The sequence below is a fragment of the Carcharodon carcharias genome, chromosome 3, assembly GCF_017639515.1.
Source record: "Carcharodon carcharias isolate sCarCar2 chromosome 3, sCarCar2.pri, whole genome shotgun sequence".
In the NCBI taxonomy this organism is placed as follows: Eukaryota; Metazoa; Chordata; class Chondrichthyes; order Lamniformes; family Lamnidae; genus Carcharodon; species Carcharodon carcharias.
The window spans coordinates 211,229,530-211,252,628 of NC_054469.1; the positions used below are offsets into that span (position 1 = coordinate 211,229,530).

Here is a 23,099-nt window from a genome sequence, read left to right on the forward strand (position 1 = left end):
AAATGCAAACACCAACAAGGCCACTGCAGAAATTTATAGTACAATAGAAAATTTCCTTTTGACTTGTACCTAATTTCCCCAAGACTGAATTTTTGACTTGGGGCTCTGAAATGCTTGCTACTGTATGTCTTGCCCACTTCTCCAGCTGGGGGTCCACTTGCCTTGTGTGGAGTGGCACTGGCCGTGAGGAGGGAAGGGGTCAAGCTGCCAGTAAAGGGATGTGTTGTTACTGTACCTCCCTGATCGAGCAGGCGGAGGCGGGGGAAGGAAGGAGCGAGCGAGGCAGGGCGGAGGTGCACGTCAGCGCAGCCCGGAGCAGATGAGGCAGCCGAGCGGAAAAAACTGCTCACTCAGGATACAAAAAAACAAGGGTTTGAAAGCTGAGAAGAAAGAAAAAAAATCCCCTTCGTCTCTTATATTGACGCAATTTTACCACAGAAAGCAATGGAGAGCGCAAGAATAAGGTGAGGGATTCGTTTATTTTGTAAACGTTTACTGGATTCATGTAGCGACGTCAAGACAGAAGGAAAAATGTAAATGTACCTTCTTTGTTTGTGAGTATACAAAGCGTGAACTGGAATAAATTCTCCCTGGCGCAGTTAGCTGCTGGAGTGTTTGTTATTTGTTTTGTAAAACAGGTAGAGATGTCATGGAAGGTTTTAAAAGGGGATATTTTCTGGTTCTGTTCGCCTCCAATTTCTCTTGTTTTCACATCCATCCAAATTATTATTGTTATTATTCGATAATCAAAATATCGAAAGGTCGAAAGAAAACATTTTGTGCGAGTCCACTGACATTTCTTTTAACATCAACTCCCCACTATTTGACACAGTTTTCACACTTGCTTGACTGAAGGTGAGAGTTTTAGTGCACGTTAACTTTGGTTAATGAAAAGAGGAGTTGAATTGATCAGCGATGGGGTCGGGGAGCATACTTGGTTTGTTTAAACCGATCCCATTTTTATGTAAATAAGTTGTTACTGTCACATGGGTCGCCACAGTGGACTTGGTCAGAGCTCCCAAACCTTGCATATTCACTGCTGGCTGATTGCTAGACTTGTCTTTTCATTAACACGCGTTTGATCAAGCGTACTGAAGGGTGAAAATAAATACTTCCTTCTTAGCCACATTAATCAACAAGGTTACACAAACCCACAATCGGTTAAGACTGATTGATGATGATATAGGATTCGATCAGTTGCCTACGTTGCAGTGTTGTGAATAATTTGACTCTTAAAGCTTTTTTAAAAAAAAATTCTTGCAGGTGCACAATTTTTTGGCCTGTGTAACTTTTTAAAATATAGATTGCTAGTAGATTACAGCTAAACTTGTTTTGCAATTCTAAGCCTCTTTCCAGTTAGAATTTCAAGTTGTCATCTGATGTTGACATTGAACTATTTGGCCCCTTGGCAGACGCAGCAACAGAATTGGGGAGGGGAACAGGGCACAAACAAAAGACTTGCACTCAGGTTGTGCTCTTCACAGCCTCCAAACATCTCAAAGCACTTTACAGCCAATTAAGTACCTTTGGAGTGTAGTCACTGTTATAATGTAGGAAGTACCCAACCAATTTGCACACAGCAAACTCCGGCAAGCAGCAATGCATTAATAACCAGACAATCTGCTTTTCTGATTGACTGAGGGATAAATATTGGCCAGCGCAGCAGGGATAACCTCTCTGCTCTTCTTTGAAATAGTGCCAAAGGAACTTTTGCATCCACCTGAGCAAGCAGGTGGGACCTCGGTTTAACATCTCAGCTGAAAGGTAACGCTTCCAACAGTTCAGTACTCCATCGGTACTGGAGCGTCAGTTTTGATTTTTGGGCTCAAGCCCCAGAGTAAGAGTTGAACCCACAACCTAGTGGCAAACATGCTACCAACTGAGCCACAACTGACACAGAAGTTGGGGTGAGAGAATGGCGGAGGTGGTGGGGGGGGTGGGGGGGTGGGGTCAGGTGGAAGGTTGGGGGGGGGGTCGGGTGGAAGGTGGAGGGGAGTTGGAAGAGAAAAGGAAGAGATTTAAAAAAAGGGACAAATTGCATCCATAAACATCATTAAATCAAATAGTGAAACTGAATAAGTATCGCGGTCTATGACAGTGTCATATTACTCTCCTCCATGCACAACCCTCCCAGTGCAAAGTGCAAACATGACCACAAATGGCTTTCCTTTCCTGCTGCAAACATGATAAGTCCCAGTTCTTAAACAATGTAGAGACTGCTTTTCCCTGGGGCAAAGTTTTACCTTCCATTTGCTGGTTGTGACGAATTGGTTTTGCAGGATGCTTCTTGTTTGTTTATTTCCCAACTCTTGAGTAAGCACTGGCAGTAACTGGCTGTCATGTAGAGGGGTTGGATGGTTGACGGCAGCCCAGTTGAGGGCATTACTGATCTGCTGCTCATGTCTTTGCATTTGGTTTGTGTTCTGCTACCAGTGGAAAAGTTAAAGTGGAGTAGGCCCTGGCTGCGCTGCACGGCCACCATAAAACTCACACCCTTGAGGCAGTGCAGCCATTATCTGGAGTTCAGTTCTCGGTTATATAGGGCTCAAGCTTTGAATGGGAATAATAATTGATATGCCCCTTTTGATTTTTATTGTTTGCTCTTTCATTCTAAAAGATGGTGACTGGTTCTTTCTGGGGCACACGATTCATAAATGCCACAAACCCTCCTATCAGTGTCTTTAAGCTCTTTGATTTGTGTGGTTGTCATTAAGTCCGAACCCATCCTCACCCTCAAATCTGTGCACTTTATAGCAAAAATCATCAGTTAATGATCAGGAAGGTAGTCTTGGTTAATTTTCCCCTCCTAGTTGAGCCCAACTGTAACACCCTCATTGTCAACCTGGCTGAAAACATGGACTCAGTCTAGAATAGATATTGAATCAGAGAACTTCTAAATCTGGCTGACTCAGTTTTGTACCATGCTTTGAATTTACAGACTGGCTGAATCATTAGTGAACAAAGGAGCAAGGGTGGGCCAATCAGCCTCTTGAGCCTGTTCTGCCATTTAAGTAGATCATGGTTAATCTGTACCCAACGCTATTTATCTGCCTTTCATCCATATCCCTTGATAAACTCTACTAACAGTTCTAATTCTAACAATTTTGGCCACCATAGTTCAGAAAGGACGTGAAGGCTTTCGAGAGAGTGCAGAAAAGATGTAAAAGAACGGTTCTGGGAATGAGGGAGTTCAGTTAAGTGAACAGTGGAGATGCTGGGGCTGTCCTCAGAGAAGAGAAAGGGGAGGCAGTGGCATAGTGCTTTTGTCACTGACTAGTATTCCAGAGACCAGGGGTAATGTTCTGGGGATCTGGGTTCGAATCCCGCCATAGCAGATGGTGAAATTTGAATCCAATAAAAAAATCTGGAATTAAAAGTCTGATGGTGACCATGAAACCATTGCTGATTGTTGTAAAAACCCATCTGGTTCACTAATGTCCTTTAGGAAGGGAAAACCGCTGTCCTTACCTGGTCTGGCCTACCTGTGGCTCCGGGCCCACAGCAATGTGGCTGACTCTTAAAAATGCCCTCTGAACAAGGGTAAATAGAGATGGGCAATGGCTTGGTCAGCGATGCCCACATAGCATGAAAGAATATAATAACAAAAAAAAAGAACATACAAACTAGGAGCAGGAGTAGACCACACCGTCCATTGAGCCTACTCCGTCATTCAATATGATGTTGGCTAATCTTGGGCTTCAACTCCATTTTACCACCTGCTATAGGATGGTTACAACACAGGAGGCTGCCTGTGGACTCGATCCCTGAGAGACCAAAAATATGTCTATCCCAGCCTTAAATGTATTCAACAATGAAGCATCCACAACCTTCTGGGGTAGAGAATTCCAAAGATTCACAACCCTTTGAGTGAAGTAATTTCTCCTCATCTCAGTCCTAAATAATTGGCCCTTTATCCTGAGACTGAGCCCCTGTGTTTTAAATTCCTCTACGGTAACAATCTCTGTGTCTACCCTATCAAGCTCCTTCAGAGTTTGGTGAGTTTCAGTGAGATCTTCTGTGATTCTTCTAAACTCCAGAAAATATAAAAAACAAAAACAGAATTACCTGGAAAAACTCAGCAGGTCTGGCAGCATCGGCGGAGAAGAAAAGAGTTGACGTTTCGAGTCCTCATGACCCTTCGACAGAACTTGAGTTCGAGTCCAGGAAAGAGCTGAAATATAAGCTGGTTTAAGGTGTGTGTGTGGGGGGCGGAGAGATAGAGAGACAGAGAGGTGGAGGGGGTTGGTGTGGTTGTAGCGACAAACAAGCAGTGATAGAAGCAGATCATCAAAAGATGTCAACAACAATAGTACAATAGAACACATAGGTGTTAAAGTTAAAGTTGGTGATATTATCTAAACGAATGTGCTAATTAAGAATGGATGGTAGGGCACTCAAGGTATAGCTCTAGTGGGTTTTTTTTTTATTTTATATAATGGAAATAGGTGGGAAAAGGAAAATCTTTATAATTTATTGGGAAAAAAAAAAAGGGGGGAACAGAAAGGGGGTGGGGATGGGGGAGGGGACTCACGACCTAAAGTTGTTGAATTCAATATTCAGTCCGGAAGGCTGTAAAGTCCCTAGTCGGAAGATGAGGTGTTGTTCCTCCAGTTTGCGTTGGGCTTCACTGGAACAATGCAGCAAGCCAAGGACAGACATGTGGGCAAGAGAAATATAAATATAAAAATATAAGAGAAAATATAAGCCCAATTTACTAGCCTCTCATCATATGTCAACCCCCTCATCCCAGGTACCATTTAATGAACCTTCAAAACCTTGAGAAGAGATTTGATAGATGTGTTCAAAATCATGAGGGATCTGGTCAGAATAGAGAAACTGTTCCCATTGGCTGAAGGGTTGAAAAACAAAAAACACCGATTTAAGGTAATTGGCAAAATAAACAAAGGGGACATGAGGAAAAGTTTGCAATGAAAATCTGGAATGCTCTGTCTGAGGCTGTGGTGGAGGCATATTCATTTGTGGCTTTCCTGAAAGTAAAAAAAATTGCACGGCTATGGGGAAATGGCAGGGGGTGGTACTGGGTAAGTTGCTGTTGCAGAGAGCTGGCTTGGACAAGACAGGCCAATAGCAGCCTCCTGTGTTGTAACCATCCTATAATTTTATCATCCTACAAATGTCAACTAAATCTTTAAAATTTTAATTGACCCATCATTCAGTCTTTTGGAGAGAGAATTCTACATTTACACCATCCTTTGTGTGAAAAAGTGTTACCTGATTTCAGTCCAATGTCCTAGCTCTAATCTTAGAAATTTGCTTCTCATTGAAAGAAATTGCTTCTCTGTATCCACTCTATCAAATCCTTTTATCATTTTAAAACACCTCACATCAGGTCACTCCTCAACCTTCCAAATGCAAGGCTTATACAATTTGTTTTAGTAATTTCTTCCCTTAATCCCTGGTATCATTTTGGCAAATCTACACTATATGGCGACTAGGGCCAATGTATCCTTTCCAAGGTGTGGTATGTGATCTAACCAAGGCTCAGTACAACTAAAGCATAACTTCTTCACCTTTGTGTTGCAGTCCTATTGAGATGATGGCCAACATTCCACTCACATTTTTGATTACTTTAGGTGCTTGAGTGCAGGATGGGTGTGGCCTAGGTGAGAACCATTAAACTGTGTATCAGAGTAACGGTTGTATAAGAGAATCCAAATCAGCAAAAAGAAGAATGAATATCATTGCTTGAATTAGTGCCTACTCCATGCTAGTCGGAGGCCTTGAGGTGCAGTGGGTGGTGACCCTGCCTCTGAGTCAAGCTCTGGGTTCTTGTCCCTTCCAGTCCAAAGAAGGTGTGTTCATAACATAGCCAAACAGGTTGATTATCAAACTACAAATCCTTCCAACACACTCACCAAAGTGAAGGCAGTAAGAGTGGGATAAATTCCTGGTTAACCATGTGAAAGAAAGTTGGAGCCTTTACCATCACCATCCATAGCTCCAGGCTACAACATGCATGTAAAAGTGCATGTTGCCACAGCAACTCTGGCCCCTTGAGTAGAACCATAGAAACCATAGAAAAGTTACAGCACAGAAGGAGGCCTTTCGGCCCATCTTGTCCATGCCAGCCTGAGGACACCCAGGTGCCTTTACTAATCCCACTTCCTGCACCCGGCCCTTAGCCCTGCAGCTTACAGCACTTTAGGTGCAGATCCAGGTACTTTTTAAAAGAGTTTAAAGTTTCTGCCTCTACCACCAACTTGGGCAGCAAATTCCAGACACCCACTACCCTCTGCGTAAAAAAGCTCTTCCCCATGTCCCCCCTGCACCCCCCGACCCCCCACCACACACACACACACACACACACACACACACACACACACACACACACACCTTCTGTTACTTATCTTGAATTTATGTCCCCTGGTTCTAGAATTCTCCATCAAGGGAAACAATTTTATCCTGTCCGCTCTATCTATTCCCCTCATGATTTTGTATTGTTGTATGAGAAGAGATTGAGGAGACTGGGTCTGTATATTCCCTAGAATTTCGAAGAATGAGGGGTGACCTCATTGAAATTTACAAAATTTTATAGGGTGTGACAGGATCGGTGTAGATAAGATGTTTCTTAACTCAGAGTAACATCGTAACACACTAATAATCTGATAGCAAATTAAAATGGTAATGTTAGTGATAGCAAGTGAGATATTTTCAAATGTCTCAGTTCCTGTTCTGGTGGCTGAAGGATTATCATTTGGCTGAGTTACTGGAATCTTGCCATTACCTGTAAAATTACATCTTTATCTTCCCTCCTGTCCTGAGAGCACTGGCTGTTTTGGAGATATGATTCCATGGATAGTGGTAATTTCATTTTCACAGCCATTCTTCATGGGTGCAGCTTGACAATAAGTCTCAGCAAGCTGTAAGGACATCATTGCTGAGCCCAATCCTGAGCGTATCCCACATCCACGTGTGTGCACTTTTCTAGCGAGGGTCACTCTATAATAATCAGAGGCCAGCAATTCTCCAAGTTTGCTGGTGAGTGTTACTGTGTTGGTCGACTGTAGGTGATATTGCAGCTGAGCCAACCAGGCTGACATCTACTTTTATTGTGACTCATTTGTAAGCAGGAAGGAATAATCTAGCCATTTTCACCTTGAGCCTACACAAGGAGGCCTGAAGGGCAATGCCACTTGCTAAAATCAGCTAACCCAGCACAGACTGATGACTGAACCTGGGGTCTTCCTGCCTGTGTGGCTCAGTATTAAGCTGTACCCTGCATTTGCCCACTGCATTTTCACCCAAAAGACTGATTTTCTGAATGTTCATTTCTAGTGTGAAGCCACAAAAACCGGAGCACATAAAATAAAATAAATGGATGAAAAGTTGTTGGGAGCACAACTGAATTCCCTGTCTTATGTTCCAGTGAAGCGAATCATCATGCCAGAAGTACACATTCAGGAATTGGCCCTTATATATTTTTGTTCTGTTTAAGTATAGAGCATTAGTGTTTATCTTTGCCTCATTCAGTAAAGTTTGCATGCATTCTTGAGTCATATTACGCATAGTTACAGATATGTGTATTGGGAGTCTCACACAATTCTGCATGTTGTGCTAGCGCTTAGGCCTGGATTTTTGCAATGACGGCGAGCCTCTCCATGGTTGGGAAAAAGGTGGACGAGCCCAAAAATTGGAAGTCTCACCCCGAACATGGCATCTACCATTTTCACGGGGGGAGTGGGGGGGGGGGGGGGGGGGGGGCAGGAATGGGGTTGGTTCTCATTTCGTGGAGGCGGCTGCCCGTTGAAATCAGCAGCTGCCTCCACATATGATTTTGGTGTGAGAGGTGTCTGAAACCTGATGTGCGCAGATTAGACCTGGTAGGTCTGAACTTTGTGGATTTATTTGGATAGCCAGGGTTCCCTTTCGAAGAGGTAAGGTATCCCTTTGGATATGGTCCCTGGCCAGCTTTGGAACGGTGGAGGTGGGGGTCAGGTGCCCTTTGGGATGGCTAGAAATAGGCATGAAGGTGCGTCAAAACTGCATTAACTCATTGAAACTGTGAAGCTCATCACAACTGTAAAAATCAGCTGTCAAAAGTGTCAAGATGAACTGCCAAAGGAAGCTGACAAGGTATTTTAAAACTCCTGCCCTTTAAGTCTTTGGAAAACTCTCTGGAGTGTTAAAAATGTGATTGCGTTCAATTTCACCCTGTCCTTGGTATAAGCCATAGGACTACCATTACTGAATTAGTGCTGCATGACTGATTTCACAACTGTCCATTATCACGGTAGGGTGACTGCTATTTTACAGTTTGATTGTTTGACTGACAACTCCAAGTGGTTATAGACTTTTTGAATTGACACTTAATTCCAATGTCTGTTTTTATAAGGGATTATGCAATTGATTGAAATGTTTCTTGTTATAATGCATAATGTAATTGAAGGAGCGTAAATGTTGTAAATGGGTTTTTATGAATTAGTGTATTTTAAAAATAAAATCTGCAAAAGACACTTGGAACTTTATTTAATTTCAGCATTGGTCCTGAGGTTTGCCCATGGTGGATACTGGATGAGCTGGTATGGTGGATGCAAGGGCGAAGGGGGTGGGGGGGGGGCATGGTTTGGCATTAGTTAGCACTCAGTTGGCATTGGGGCTATAAAGGGAGTTGGTGGGGGACATGAGTTGTCATGGATGGAGCATCGGGATTGTGTGGGGGAGGTGAGGGTGTGTGAGGGCTGGAGGGATGTATTTTGCCTTGTTTTTAACAACTTAGATGACTTTGATGCAGTGCTGATGTGCTGAGGCAGGCCCTCTGCCCAGCCTGTTTCCACACCCGGCATCCTCCACACTCTTTGGGGTCGCCTGGCCCAACTCTCAGGGAATCCCACCACCCGGAATGAAAGTCTGACCTTCCGGGCTACTCTCTGTTGGGTCAGGTTCAAGGAGCCGGGAAATGCCCTGGCTCTGGAGCGAAAACCTGGGCCTTAATTTTAAGAATTCTGTACATTACCACACTGATAAATCATACACGCTGGCACCAACAGTGAACGGCTTGCAGACAAATCAGGAAACTTAAAACAGATGCTACTACAATGAAAGGAAATAAGTTTCACCAGAATTTCTGTTTCAGATCAAAATAAATTCACAGAACTATTTTGTTTCCTAAAAAAAAACACCCTATTAAGGTAAGATCCTTTGAGCAGAAGTAAACTGAGCTGTAGTCAATTGAGTCCAGATCTGAAGATATGGACTAGAGGAAAAAGGACACTAAAATGCTCTGACCCTCTCCAGACCAAAAAGATCCAAATTGTCACTATTTTAATGTTTTAAAGCAATACAATGTTAATTTATTTTTAAAAAAATGAAGAAAGTTCTCTTAACTTAAAATCAGTGGGAAAAAAGAAGTGATGCCCTTTTATGTGAGTATTTAGATAATTTTGATTATTCTTGTTCAGTTATAAATTGATTTGTTATTGCCCGGGTGGACATCAGCATGATTAACCACACTGGGCTTTGTCGAAATGACAGTTACCTTATACTGCTATACCACTGGCTGCAAATCTTCAGTTATCTTGGCCCTGTTCTTTAGGCTCCCTCCCTAAATCTCTGCCTTGCTACTTCTCTCCCTTGTATCATCAATTTTTGACCATGTTTTTGGCCATCTCTTTTAATTGTTTTGTGGCACTTGTGCATCTACTTCACCTCTATAAAGTGTTTTGTCAGAATTTTAAAGTCGAAGGCATCATGCAAGTTGTTGTTCGATGGATAGCACTACAATGAGTTATAGTGAACTTAAAAAAATCTTTCCATTTATAATCAAGCACTCTTAAGATGTATTTAATTAATCTTAACTCTAATAGTTTCATGCTGATTGGGCAGGTGGATGTGGGAACATACTTGGGGGTGACTCCATTGGGCACAGGATGGCCGAACAGAAAGCACCCCCTCATCCTAAGTCAGTATTAAGGCCTGCACGTTTTATCTGTGGCTCGGACACTTGGCCCTGGCCCCCACTGCTGAGGGTAAAATCCTAGCAGCAACAGAAGGAGGCCCTTAAACGACCATTAATTGGCCACATAAGGGCCTCAATTGGTCCTTGGGTGAGTGGGCCACCTAACGCCTTCCCCACCATGGTTAAAATCCTAGCAGCGGCATTTAGGTGGCAGACATGGTGCCATCACCGTGGACCCCACTTTTACACCACCCGCCTGCCAACCTGCCCCTCGGGAGGCACGGGGAGCAGAAGTTCTGGCCCGTGACTATAATGTTACATGATACAGTGAGTGTGACTTAGCTAATGGTATGTGACAGCCCCACTATACTGACCCAACGTTGTGACCTGATCCGTGGCCCTTTAAGGACCATTCAATATTGACATCACTGCTGGGGAAAATGAGATTCCTTGACATCTATGCTATTTCTAAGATGATTTGTAATATGAGCTGCTATTCCAAAATAAAGTGCAGTCAACTTTTAAAATACATGAAAAAATCCTGTTTTTACTATTTCTTCATTCTTAGAAGAATGTGATGCAACCCCTCCTCCCTCCAATCCTTCTAACATCTCCCTCTTCTAGGATTGCCAACTGTGATCAAATATATTCTTGCAGGTGTCATCGCCTGACTTGCCCCCGTGCTCCAGCCATTGGTTGGCCAACACAATCCATCCTTGTATAAAAGCAAAATACTGCGGATGCTGGAACTCTGAAATAAAAACAGAAAATGCAGGAAAAACCCAGCAGGCCGGGCAGCAGCTGTGAAGAGAGAAACAGAGTTAACGTTTCGAACCCAGATGGCTCTGAATAAGAGCCATGCAGACTTGAAACATTAATTCTGTTTCTCTCTCCATAGATGCTGCCAGAACTGCTGAGTTTTTCCAGCATTTTCTGTTTTTACATCCATCCTTGCGATGCTCTGCTTTCCCACGTCAATTGGAAAGCAAAAGTCTCATTGCCCAATTAAGGGGAGGTGGTGGCATAATGGTATTGCCACTGGTAGCCAGAGACCCTGTGTAATGGGGACCTGGGTTCGAATCTCACACAGCAGATTTTGGAATTTGAATTCAATAAAAATCTGGAATTAAAAGTCGGATGATGACCATGAAACCGTTGCCAATTGTCCTCTAGGGAAGGAAATCTGCCACCCTTACCTGATCTGGCCTACATGTGACTCCAGACCCACAGCAGTGCGGTTGACTCTTAAATGCCCTCTAAATAAGGGAATGGGCAATAAATGCTGGCCTAGCCAGTGATGCCCACATCCCATAAATGAATATTCCTAAAAAAAAAATTGGATGATGCTTGACTGCCAGCCAAGCAGCTGATTTTTTTCCCGCCATCTTCAATACTGGTAAAGAGAATTGTTCAAATATCTATTTTTTATAAACAATTTTTTTTCCTCCAGAGTTGCACACAGCTGTGTCCGGGAGATTGATCTGCAATTCCTGGAGACTCTAGGCCAATCCTGAAGGGTTGGCTACCCTATCACCTTTCCAATCTTCCTCCTGGTTGCCTCCCCCTCCAAATTCCCTCACCAGCTCCCTTTTTTCCCCATGTATCCTATATATCCTCATCCTTCCCCACCCACTTGCTCCCTTCTCCTCCTCCCGTGTTCATTCTATCCCATTGAGTCTAAATTGGGTAAAGGTGCAAAGGGGTCATGGGAACAGGTTCACAAATTATTAAAAGTAACAATACAGCTTAGCAAAGCCATAAATTGCAAACAAACCAGTGCAGTTTATTTCTAGAGAACAAAGTTCAAAATCAGAGAAATTATGTTAAACCTACATAGAACTATGGTTGGACCATACTTAGACCACTATGCACAAAACTGGTATCCATAGTATAAAAGGGATATAGAAGCACAGGTGGAAGTGTTAAAGGAGAATTAAAAGGATGATACCACAATTGAGTGGATACAACTATCAGGAAAGACTGAACAGGCTGGAGCTCTTTCCTCTATTAAGAGGCAGCCTGGTTTAAAATTATGGAGGAGTTTAATAGGGTGAAGTAGTGAAGATGTTTCCACTTGTGGGAACAGTTCAAACCTAAGGCCATTAATGAATCCAATAAGGAAATAAGGAGAAACTCATTTGTTCAGAGAGTGGTAAGAATGTGGAACTTGGCCTCACAAGGTGTGGTTGAGGTGAATAGCATAGATGCGTTTAAGTGGCAGCTAATTAAGCACATGAGGGAGAAAGGAATAGAAGGATATGTTGTTACGGTTAGATGAATTATTGGTGGGAGAAGGCTCATTTGGAGTATAAACAATGACATAGACACATTAGGCTGTATGGCCTGTTTCTGTGTCATAAATTCAATACATGCCTATGTAACTCATAGCCTTCTTCCTACAGCTAAGGCCTGGCTAGATTTACCATACCAGACACATTGGTTGCAAACAGTCATTTTATGAGGGCTTCACTGCCTTCTGGAAGTCTTCTTTCTTGCTTCCTTTATGCTTTTAATATACTGTACTTCCCTCTTGCCCCTTCCCTGGCCTCAAACTCTGCTCTATTGCTCCACCCACTCCTCCCACCCTGATTCCTCGTATCTAAACTGCTCTCCCTTCCCTTGCTCTCTATCCTTATCTATTTCCCCTACCCACCTCCCCATTCCCTCAGCTCCCTCTACCGTTACACTTCAGAAGGCAGATTTGCAGTCCTTCCCCTAAATGATATATCCATTTGACCCGAAGATTTAACCTTAATTACCTGTTGTGATGGAAGTTGGACTATATTGTATCAAATTCATGAAGAGCAATGCAAATAGATTAAAAAAGAAAGATTTAGTTTATACAGTTCATTTTCATATCTCTCTGAAATATCTAAAATGTCTTATAGCAATTAGATCACTTGAGAGTAAGTATCTCAACCAGGCCCAATTATCTTCAGCTGCTTTAATGACTTTCCCGCCATTCATTAGATCAAAAATAGAATGATTGTACTGTGTTCCATTCTATTTTCAATCCTTCAGATAATGAAGCAGTCTGTGCCCACATGTAGCAAGACCTGGACAACATTCAGGTTTAGACTGATAAGTAGCAAGTAACACTAGTGCCACTAAAAATGCAGGCAGTGATCATCTCCAATGAGAGAGTCTAACCACCACTATTGACATTAAATGATATTACCATTGCCAACTTTCTATCTTCAACATTATTGGGATCATCATTGTCCAGAAATTTAACTGGACCAGTCGCTCAAATGCTGTGATTGCTAGAGCTGATCAGCAGTTGGGTGTACTGCAGCAAATGGCTCTTACTCCAAAGACCTCTCTGCCACCCACATAGCACAAGATATGAGTAATACTCTCCATTTTGTCTGTATGGGTGTCTCTGAAACAACGCTAAAGAAGCTCAGCACCATCCAAGGCAAAGTACTCTACTTGAATAGCAGCCCATCCACCACCTTAAACATTCAAACCCTCCATCACTCTGATTGCAGTGTGTACTGTCTGCAAGATGCACTGCAGGAAACTCGGTGCTTCTTCAAAAGTCTTCTTAAACTTGCAACTACAACCACCTGGAAGGACAAGGGCTATAGGTCATGGAGTACCATCACCGCTAAGTTTCCCTCCAAGTCACATACCACCCAACTTGGACATATTTCACCGTTCCTTCATTGTCATTGGGTTAAGTTGCTGGAACTGCCTACCTGACAGCATGGTCAGAGAACCTTCACCATGAGGACTGTAGTAGTTCAAGAAGACAGCTCGAGGTCAGCTGAGGATGAGCAATAAATGCTGGCCTTGCTAGTGATGGCCAAATCACCAGAATGAATTGGAAAATAGCATTCCATGTGCCAACAACCTTCCACACAAAGAAATTTATCCCAACTTCTCCATTCATTTTCTTGGTGACAATTTTGAAATGAATGAGCTGTTATCAGTGAGTCTCAACCAGAGGAGTTCCTAATGAGTCTTCCAACTCTGCCTATCAAAACCATTCATAATTTAAAAGACCTCTATTAAGTCTCATTTCAACCTTCCCTGCTTCAGTAGACATAGTCACAGTATTTCATGTCTCTCTCACAACTACAATTTCCCACCCTGACATCATCCTGCTGATTCTAAGTTGTGCACTTTCTGTAGCTTCCATGTCTTTTTCAGAGTGGGGCAAATCTCCAGAGCACCCTGTCACCTAACTACTGCCTTGTACAAACTTGTCAATACTTCTTTACTCATCTACTCGCTGCCTCTATTTATAAACGTAAAAAGCTGTTGGCTCATTTCCTGCTTTTGCCTACCCATGTTTGCACATTGAGATCACTATGTATCTGGACCCATTGGTCTCTATTCCTTTGTTGTCTTTACATTGAGTGTATATTCCAATTCTTGCCTTTCTTATCAAAATGTACTACTCTCACATTAAAATGCATCTATCGCCTGTCTTCCCATTCTGTTAACCTGTCAGGGAATTCCTGAAGACTTTTCCCTTTCTACTTAGCAAACCCTACTTTTTTATCATCACTAAGTTTAGAATTTATATTCACTGTAGCCAAGTCCAAATGATTGATAAATATTGAGCTCCCGAGACCAACATTGATCCCTGGAGTACACCACTTCCAACCTTGCCCTAGGCTGGGCAATATTAATTTAACGTCACTGTCTCCTGTCCACTAACTTTCTATCCATGCAGTTACATTTCCATAAATACTATTAAAGCAGGCAGTGCTAATGGATTCAAGAAACAGCTGAGTAAGTTTGGGAAATTGGGTTGATTTATGACCAGAAAATATTTGTGCGGTTATGGGGAAAAGGCAGTGAGTAGATCAGGTGAGTTGCTGTTGCAGAGAACTGGCATGGATACAGTGAGCTAAATGGCTTCCTATGCTGTGCCCATTCTATGATTCTATGGTAAGGGGATAGGCTTTGTTGTGCAGAATAGTTTTGTTTCCCCCTTTTCCTAAGAATTGTTGTGTCTTATATAACTAGGAATACCTATTCACCACATCAAGCATAGAAAGAGGAAGCTGCCTTGGGGCTGTGTTGGTGTTCTAGAGATATTTAAAGATTTGCATTATCTGTTTATTCTGCAAACATGTTTTGTAACGTGATATTGTACACCAGATGAAATTCTAGGGGTAGACTGCCGGCTTTGGGCGCAATTGTGAAATGCATTTGAAATTGCACGCGTTATGCTTCAATTTTCTGCTAAATTTAATTTACATAATTGCAAATGTAAAATCTTCCATAGGCCAGCAAAATCAGACAACATAAGAGAACATAATCATTTATTTTTTGTTCCATTAAGAAGCATTCCCTGATGTATTTAAGAGTGCTAACCTAGTGTTGTTTTATTAATGCAGCTAGAATTGGAGAGATCACCTTAAAAAAAAATGAATTTAGAATCATAGAGGTGCAGTTTTCCACCTGCGTGTAAGCGGATTTAAAATATTTGAAATGAGTTTAAATGGTTTAGTATCATTTTTTAAATAGTTTCATGGGTGTGCACTAGTTAGTTTCTTAGTAAATGAAATATTTTTGATATGAAAATCATAGTGTTTAGTTGCCTGTGCAACTAAAAGGAGAAAAGGAGCAGAACTTGAAGTGCCTTCTAGACCAGTATTATTGTCAGACTTTTGCAATTTTGACATGAGGATGTGATAAGAGTGTGGGCAGGGCCTGATATGAATAAACTGAATCTTGAACTAGTGGAAAAGATCAGGGAAATGGATAGAATTTGCCTATGTTTTGAGTCCCCTGATCTTTTTCGCTGGTTCAGACAGTTGTGCTGGAATTTGGCTGCAAATTATCAGAATCAAAATGTCCCCCCCCCCATTCTCCGATAGTCTTGAATGTATGTTTTATCTGTAAATTTGTTTGAAAAGAAACCCATTGCAGTATATAACATTTATCGCATGAAGAACACAAATAAAGGAAATATATTCGAGCTGTGGACAAGTTAAACATAATCAGAATAATATGAGGAAGGAGAGGGTTTAAAAAACTGAGGCTTTTTTTAAAACCAGAAAAGAGAGGATAATTGGAGTTCCTAATGGAGACTTTCAAAATTAGGAAAGGATTTGTGAGGGTAAATAGTGAAAGATTGTTTTTATTGGTTGAATTATTAAAGTGGGTGAAATGCACCTCTGGTCTGTGACGAGAGTGTATTTGTATATTCTGCAAAGAATGTTTCTTCTCTGCTGGCGTAGTAGCATCACCCTATACTTTAGTGCTATATTTCCTTTTTACAATCACCAAAGCAATCATGGTAAATTTATTTTTGCATCAACTTTGGCTCCCAGTTCATTGGCAGGAACATTACCCGAGAAGATTGCAGCACAATCTGAAGAAATCATTCCATTGACACTGGCAGATTTTAATTCAGGAGGCACATAGAGCCCTGGATGCATCAAGTTTTATTCATTTTTTTAAGTTTTCATGTAACAAATAGTATTTTCTGATTGTAAGTACAATTGATCGTAACAATTTACATTTAACAATTTAAAGACTTTAGAAATACTCTCCATATATGAATGAAACACTTTCTTCACTGATTCCTCCCATTTGTTTCTTTGCAGACTGTGCACAGCTTAAACCATTGCAGTTTCAAAGGTACATGGTGCATTATAGTGCATCTGTACTCCTTCTTGCTAGGGCACCATTTACTTTTATTCCTTAATATAGTGCAATAACATTTTGCTCTAAAAAGACTGGCATTTATATGGTGCTTTTTATAATCACCAGATGTCTCAAAGAGCTTTACAGCCAATGAGGTACTTTTGAAGGGTAGTCACTGTTGGGAATTTGCATTGACTAACATTGCTGGGCTCATGCTGTCTTTAAACTCAGCAGTCACATCAGTGGGGAATACATGTTGGATTTGATTTTGAGCTTTGATTATCCAGCCCTGAATTTGGACCTCCACTCTCAAGAGATCACCTCTCCCTGTTGCCTGCCTTGATGGTCTAATTCCTGTGTTGTTTCTCCTCATCCCATTTCTGGATTCATTATCTAATTAATGTGAAGACAAACATTGTTTCCAGAAGGACTGCACCTTTGATCCATATTGCTTGATATCCTTACCTTGTAAAAATCTATTGATCTCAGCCTTAAAATTTTCGATTGATCCATGGTCCTCAGCCTTTTGTGGGAGGGAATTCCAGATGTCCACTGTCCTTTGTGTGCTTCCTGATTTCATTCCCAAATGGTCGAATTCCGAATTTTGCAATTGTGGTTCCTTGTTCTGGATTCCCTCACCAGAGAGAATAGTTTTTCTGTAGATACCCGATCAAATACTTGGATCATTTTAAACACCTACATTAATCACCCCTCAACTTTCTCAAAAGGGAATACAAGCCACATTGCTACCTGTCCTCATAATTTATCTCTTTAAGTCTGGTATATGCCTGGTGAATCTATTTAAAGGCACATGTCGTACTTACAGCTTAATTGCTAGTTTAGCCTTTCTGGTTATTGCTTAATTTCTAGGCATTTTTTTGCTGGATATTATCTCTCCTGAACATTTACAAAGGGGGATTTTGCTGCTTTTGTGCTGTTGATGATCTTTACCTCATGGATAGTCTGGCTGCAGACATGGGCATTCTGATAGGGGGCTTTTAGCAATAGAGGATGAGAGGGAGCAGCAGGTGAGGGAGGTGGAGAAGGGGGGACACTGAACAGAAAGCCACATCCTCAGAGGATCTTTGAACATTTTTCTGACATCAGCTTCACCGAAGAGCAATCTGTGCAATGTCTCTACTTCACCAAGAGGGCTGCCACTAAGCCACATCATTTGTTGCGGCCATAACTGCAACCTCAAACCAGGGTATGGGAGGCACTGTTTGTGGCTGTGAAGGTCACCATTGCCCTCAACTTGTATGCCACAATCTCCATGCAGGCTGCAACTAGCAGCATTAGCAACATCCAAAGGGATTTCACTTGCTGAACATGCAACTAGTTTGCAGCTACAAGCATGTTTATCCCAACAGCTGTCATGACTCTTCCTGTGCCAGTCCTCTGTTCTGTCTTTATTCCAACCGAGTTGCCAGGTTATGGATAGGTATGGATATTTCAAACTTGTTGCATTGGTATATATTGGCCCAGTTAGTCCACTCCTTGCCCATTGCTTCCCTGGGTTTGAACTGATTTTTAGGCCTAAGTCACAATGTGTGGGACAAGGCCCCCTCTAATTGTGTGCGTTTTTCTGTTTGTTAATAATCTCTCGTGCAGAATCTTATCAAATGCATTCTGCAAGTCTGTATAGACTGCATCCAAAGACACTGTCATGTTAGTGCCTTCTTCAAAACATCCAACTAGATTATTCAGATCTGAAATAAAAACAGAAAATGCTGGTAAAACTCAGCAGGTCTGGCAGCATCTGTGGAGAGAGAAACACACATTTTGAGACTCTTTTTCAGATCTGATCTGCCCTTCACAAGTCCATGGTGACTCTCTTTGTGCAGCCAATGATGCCCTGAAGGAATCCTGCCAAACATTAGAAATGGAGAGTTCTTTTTTTCTCTAGATGGTTGCTTTCCAAAGCAAAATCTGCAAGTCTGACTGCAGGACTGGAGTGTGCATTAGTTGCATGGTGGTGTTCCATGGAATCTTAGTCTACCCAGGCAGGTGGCCTCAGATATTTACAGGTAAAAGAGGATTCTCAACACACAATTGGCAGCACAAGAGCCAGCCCTATTGGAGAAGTTAAGATTGCCTCTCTGGCAATTCCGGCTCTGAGTCTCTTCTTTTCCATTTCTTAAAATATGTTTCCAGAGCAGGGCTCACCATCCGTGCATGCAACTCGCTCACTAAAGGCTTCAGCTATACAAATAAACACAGATAAGATGCTGGACAACTTTAGAAAGCTATCCGGTGTTATGGTACAGCGTATGGTAAATACTGAGTTGTTCAAATCCTAGAGGGAAACTTGAAACAACTGTCACAACTATTTTACAATTTGTATTTATTTCAAGATGTGTGACTTGAATTCAGTAGTAATAAGACCACCGAGTCTTGTAGATTTCTTACGAAACTAAATTAAACCTTTATTAATAAAAAAAATGATTTTAAGCATATGCATAGGTGTACAAATTACTGCTATGATAACTCCTAGCTCCACTAGTTAATCTAACTCCCCGTTACACCTCCGTTAAGGCAGCAGTAAAATACATAGATTTTAAAAGCCTCAGGCAAAGTAACACAATACCCTGAAGTCAAATTCAAAGTAAGTTCACTTCACTTCAGTTCATGTAGAGAGCAACTTGAGGCTTAGAGACTGGAGCCTTTTCACACTTGTTAGATCTTAGAGTGCCTTCCTCTTACACATAACTTCATCTCCTTCATACAGGTTTCTCCTTTTTTAATGTAAATCCCATTGTCCCATTACGTCATTTCAACTTTGCTTTTCTAATAATAAAAATCTTTCATAGTAGCAATTTTATTAGTAAGCTTTAGGAAAAGTAAACACGCTGTTTGGCTTCTTCTGGCTGAGTGTAACATTTCACAACCTCTTTTGAAATTCAACTTACTCTGGTTTATCTAGAAATGCAAATTTTCCTTTTACACCTCACATTCTAAAATTTCAGCCATGTTTACCTAGTTAACATTTCAAACCTAGCTTCTCTTATACATGAAAGCCTTCAGACCAGCTGTCTTTAATTCAATTAAGTCCTACACATACACACACAGACAAGCACTATTCCTACCTTACAATAACTTCCAGTAACATTATGAAAATTATTACATTTTCCTGACACCCCCTCCTTACTAAAAAATGAACTGTTGTAATTTAAATAGACGGCTTCATTTTTTTAACCCAACTAATATTACCCCCTATACTTATTACACTATTACATTGCCAGATAACATGCATTAACTTAACAATGTATATACAAATCCTTGGTATCAGCATAAATCATTCCAGACCAGTGTCCAGGCTTTAAATGTCCACTTTTCCGTTAAGCTTCAAACTCTTGACAATGCATCTGCAGTCAGATTTTCTTGTCCAGCCACATACATAATCTGTAGATTAAATGGTTGCAGTAATAAACTCCATCTGAATAGCCTTGCAGTTCTGTTTTGAAATTTGTCCAGAAACTTTAAAAGATTGTAGTCTGCATAAACAATTGTTTCTGATTAATTGTTTGCAACATAAATATCAAAATGCTGCAACGCTAACACCAGACCCAAAGTTTCCTTCTTAATAATTAAATATCTTCTCTGTTGTACATTCAACTTGCGTGAAAAATACCCTATCAGTTTTTCAATTCCATTTTCATCTTCTGGAAGCAGAATGGCCCCAATGCCTGTATCGCTTGCATCAATGGCCAACTTAAATTGCTTGGCATAATTGGGTACTGCCATAACTGGTGGTGTAGTTAATACAGTCTTCAAATTGCCAAATGTCTTCTGACATTGAAACTTCTTGTTCTTTTTTAATAGTTCAGTCAATGGATTTACCACCCGGCTACAATTTGGTGCAACTTTCTGGTAAAACCCACTCATGCCCAGAAATCTCAAAACTTCTCATTTTGTTGTGGGCACAGGGAAACCCATGATAGCCTTAGATTTCACATCTCTTGGAGTCACCTTACCATGTCCAATGGCATGGCCCAGACACGTAACTTGTGCTTTTGCAAATTCACTTTTAGCCAGGTTCATCACCAAATTAACTTCTTGTAATTGACAAAACAATTATTCAAGATACTGCAATGCTCCTCCCATGCCTGACTGAAAATGATCAAGTCGTCAATATAAACAGCATAATTGCTCAGACCTGCAATTACGTGTTTGTCAGTTTTTGAAATGTTGCAGGTGTGTTTCTCATACCAAATGGCACGACTTAAACTGATGTAGTCCATCTGCTGTCACAAAATCTGAGATCTCCTTTGCTCTTTCCGATAACAGTCTTTTTAGAAAGTCAGACTTTGTGATAAATTTTGATTGCCCCACTTTCTCAATGCAATCTTCCAACTGTGGATATGAATCCACTTTTGTCACTGCATTCACCTTTCGATAGTCCACACACACAGGGCAGAATTTTCTGCCTACCGGGCAGGCGGGCCTGACCCAATCTCCGGCGGGCAGGGAGCCGATCCCCGCTGGAGAAGCGGGTCCCACTGCCATTTTACATGGGCCGGCCAATTAAGGAAAGCGCAGTGGGTTTCCTGTGCAGATTTTGGTGGGGGGGGTGGGGGGGGGGGGGGTGATTCCCCAAAAGCTGGAGTGCACTCTTTCATGCATGCGCACAAAAGAGCGCACATGTCCCTGAGGCTAAGTGCTGCCTCAGGGAAATCACTGACAGTGTTAAAAGCAGAAAAAAAAATCCTTAACATATCCCCCTCATGTAACAATGTCACATGAGATGGGACATGCTCATAAATGACACTAAAACTTTATTAAACTTTTTAAATCCCTACATGAAACCTCATCCCGCTGGTGGATGCGGTTTCATGTTTTTTCTATTCCCCGTCGGGGCTCCTGGCCTACCCGCCAGCCTTAAAGTTGGACAGGCAGGTCCTTTAATTGTTTCAATCATCCTGTCAATGGCCTCAACTGGCCTTTGACAGGTCGGCGAGCGGACAGCTGATGTTGCTGTGGGCCGGCCTTCCTGAATATTTAAATGGGGTGGGATGGCATCGGGGGTTACCCCCAACATCACCCCACCTGCTCACCATCGGCAAAATTCAGCCCACAGTCTTTGTGTTCCATCCGGTTTCGGTACCAGCACAATTAGAGAACTCCAGTTACTGCAACTCAGTGATATTATTTTGAAGCATGATTTTGATTACTTTCTGTACTGGAGAAAACTTTGCCGGATTTAATCTGTAAGGATGTTGCCTTATCAAAGATGAAACCCATACACATATATCGTGGCCAGGATTTTTCCCTTGTCGGGCAGGCTTGGCGGGGACAGGTGGGAGCAGTCGGGAAGCTGACCACCGCCTGCGATTGGGGCCAGACCGCGATTTCATGCTGGTGGGCCAATTAAGACCCGCCCAGCGTGAAACATGCGTGGGAGCGCTGAGCGTTGCCTGTGTTGCGGGAGTTGGGGGGAGGAGGACAAGAGCACAAGCTCATGCATATGTGCGGGTGCATGCTGGAAAAGCCTCAGGGAGATGAAGAGTTTTTTACATTTTTCTAAAATAAAGGTTATTAAAACGTTAAAAAACATCCCCTCGTGTGACTCTGGCACATGAGCATGGTAATAAAGATGAAATTTAAATTTTTTTTAATGACAGGTTGAAACCTCCATCCCGCCCATGGATGAGGTTTTGCAAAAATTGCAAAGCCTTGGCCTTTTCACCTGCCCACCAACCGTAAGGTTGGATGGACGGCAAAAAATTTAATTCAATTACATTTTTAATGGCCCTAATAGGCCTTTTAATTGTTGGTGGGCGTGCTGCTGACTCTTGCATGCACCCACCGACCAAGATATCGCATGTCATTTTACGCTCGAGTGGGTCGGGTGCCCGCCCCCTCAGCAAAAAATCCTGCCCCATATATAGCTAAACTTGTCCTCCCCAGCTTGTTTCCACAAATAGCTTTGTGCGACTGCAATAGCTTCTCCAAATCATGTTGACACTTGTCTGAAAGGTAACATTTAAATTTTCAAGTACCCCCTCACAATCCAATTTATTTAAAGGAAAATTAATTCTAGAATCCTACATTTCTACCTCTTTCTCATCATCTACCAACACTAATACCTTTTTAAGCATGTTTACATGGCATTCCATCTGCTTCTTTCTTCTATCTGGAGCATTTATTAAATAATTCACTTCACTCAGTTTCTTTTCAAACCTATAAGGCACACTAAACCTTGCCTTTAATGAGTCACCCAGCGCTGGTAACAGAACTAGCACTTTCTCCCCTGCAACAAAACTATGAGATGTAGCTTTCTTGTCACATCTCACTTTCATCACTTGCTGTGATATCTTTAAATGTTTCCTAGCCAGCTCACATGCACTATCCAATTTTTCACTGAAGTTTGACACATAGTCCAGGAGAGTGGTTTCTCAATTTTGACCCACCAATTTCTCATTAATCAATTTCATTGGTCCCCTTACCTTATGACCATAAACTAGTTCAAAAGGACTAAAAGCAGTCGATGAATTAGGAGCATCCCTAAAAGCAAATAATAAGAATGGAATTCTCCCACCCCAATCCTGTGGATAGTCCTGACTATACACCCTCA

At 41.8% G+C, this 23,099-nt stretch overlaps 1 long non-coding RNA gene across 3 annotated transcripts in view; it reads left to right on the top strand.

The window, feature by feature from the left end:
• The first annotated feature begins 305 nt into the window (after positions 1–305).
• Positions 306–23,099, top strand: part of LOC121276531 — a 118,658-nt gene continuing 95,864 nt past the window's right edge. For all 3 annotated transcript variants that reach the window (XR_005942676.1, XR_005942677.1, XR_005942675.1), the window contains exon 1: positions 306–464. This is a non-coding gene — a long non-coding RNA (uncharacterized LOC121276531). The remainder of the gene's footprint in view (positions 465–23,099) is intronic.